Source organism: Cinclus cinclus, chromosome 2 (genome assembly GCF_963662255.1).
Source record: "Cinclus cinclus chromosome 2, bCinCin1.1, whole genome shotgun sequence".
NCBI classification, from domain to species: Eukaryota; Metazoa; Chordata; class Aves; order Passeriformes; family Cinclidae; genus Cinclus; species Cinclus cinclus.
In genome coordinates, this window is record NC_085047.1 from 22,035,973 (window position 1) to 22,037,912 (window position 1,940).

Genomic DNA, 1,940 nt, shown 5'->3' on the forward strand with positions numbered 1-1,940 from the left:
GTCCTGCGTCTTCGTCCGGACTTTGTGCACAAATTTTAAGGGGTCTACCGGGCCCTCTTCCCTTTGCCTTTTAGGGTTTTAGGTTCATCGGTCGAGGCGAGAGAGTGAGCTCCCGTCTCCCCGGGACCACCAACAAAGGTGGGGCGCGCCTTCCCGCAAGGGGAAACCCCCCCCCACCCCCCCAGTCTCGATCCGAGTCACGGCACCAAATTGTTATGAATGAGCACAAGGGGCCATATTCCGGTTCAATTTTAGAGAATTTATTAATTATAAAAGACAAAGGCAAATGTCAGTGCTGGGTGGCAGGGAGTCCGTGCTCCGAAAAACTGCCACACTCCTTCCTAGAGTTCGTCTCTCTTAAGTCCTCCGGTCTCCGGGTACGTGATAGGCCTTGCACACGTTCTTCCGGTTGTTATGGTGTCTTCCGTCGTCTTTGCTGACCTCGCATGTCTTCCGTCGTCTTTGCTGACCTCGCATGTCTTCCGTCGTCTTTGCTGACCTCGCAGTACTCTTTGTTTCCCTGGGAATTACTGAGACGTCTGGTTATTGAGTCAAGCTTAAACAATCAGTAACCACCTACCTATCTGTTTACATAGTAACTAGACTGCATCGGGTTTCAAGGCTATCTATCTATCTATCACAACGAACCAAAAAGGCCTTCAATCTCTCACAGCACAGAACAACCCCAACTGCCCTGGACAGCAGCAAGGCCCTTTATTGGAATTCTTTCCACGTGTACATCCCCCAAAAAGGGACTCTGCTGGCGCAAAAAAGGAGGGGCAGCCCCCAGAAGGTTTGAAGTTCAACTCCCCTCATGGCCACATTCAAGAACAATTGATCAGATTTTGTAGAGAATTCCCAATAAAACTCACATACAATCGGTGAGCAAAAAATCCTTTGGGGTTTAGTTCCATCTCTCAACTGTTCCAAGTGGAGGTGTTATAAGTGTTTGTCACACACACTGACTCAGAGCCAATTGTACATCAACAAGTGGAATTTATTAAGCAAGCGGTAACAAGCAAAAGCAGCACTGGGCGGCCGGGAGTTAGCACTCCACAAACGGCACGCACTTTCCTCTCTCAGTCCTTTGGGTTTTATACCCCTTGTTTCTGGTATACGTGTCCCTTTTGCAATCGTGTCTGCGCTTGCACTGCCTGTTGATAGGGGTCGTACTTTGCCCTCCGGTGGTCGTTGGAATGAAGAAGACTCCTCTTCCCGGCAGACGTATCTTGACCTATGAACCTCTGCCTTATCAGTAGATCCTTTTTACACGTTGAACAATGGATACTTAAGTATGGTTAATTAACTCAGCTAAAACTAATCAAGGCATTCTTGTGGACTACGGGTGCATGACTTGTGCCCTCTCAGATCCGGTTCTATTTTCTGTTATTTTATTGAACTCCTGGTAGTCCTTTTATTTTAATGAACAATTCTTATGTTGTTTTTATTACAGAGGGAAGATGGGCTTTAGTCACACATTACAGCAGCAGTGATGGACCAGGGTTTGTTTGTTTTTGGTTTTTTTTAATCTAATAGAAGGGTAATAAAAATAAACCAGATCTGATATAGATGTCTTTAAAAGCCATTAAAGTTCTTTAAGCCCAAGAAGACCACCATGATGCCCGAGTTCAGTCTTCTATTCATACTGGTTTTGGTACCATGAAATCCATCAGGTTCTTTTAAGAAAGAGTAAATCATCGTGACTAAACCTCTGGCTCCTTGTTATTTGCACTTACAGCCTGTTGTAGGAAGTTCTGCAGCTTTTTTTGCAATCTTGCATTGGCGAGAGAATGGATATTAGGGACACACATATGCACAGATTTTCTGGTTCTACAAAAAGTAAAAAAGGTCTGTCATAAAAATGATACAAAGTAATATTGTTTCTCAGGCTGTTCAAGAAAAGGGAAATTGGAGCTTTAATGTCCCACTGAGAGATGTTG

The 1,940-nt window shown here is 44.8% G+C and overlaps 1 long non-coding RNA gene across 1 annotated transcript; it reads right to left on the reverse strand.

Annotated features, from left to right (window-relative positions):
• Positions 1-238: 238 nt before the first annotated feature.
• On the reverse strand, positions 239-667 carry LOC134055993 (uncharacterized). Its single transcript, XR_009934118.1, has 2 exons — positions 500-667; positions 239-441 (listed from the first exon to the last, which is right to left on the reverse strand). It is a non-coding gene; the product is annotated as an uncharacterized LOC134055993 (long non-coding RNA).
• Between the last annotated feature and the right edge of the window lie 1,273 nt (positions 668-1,940).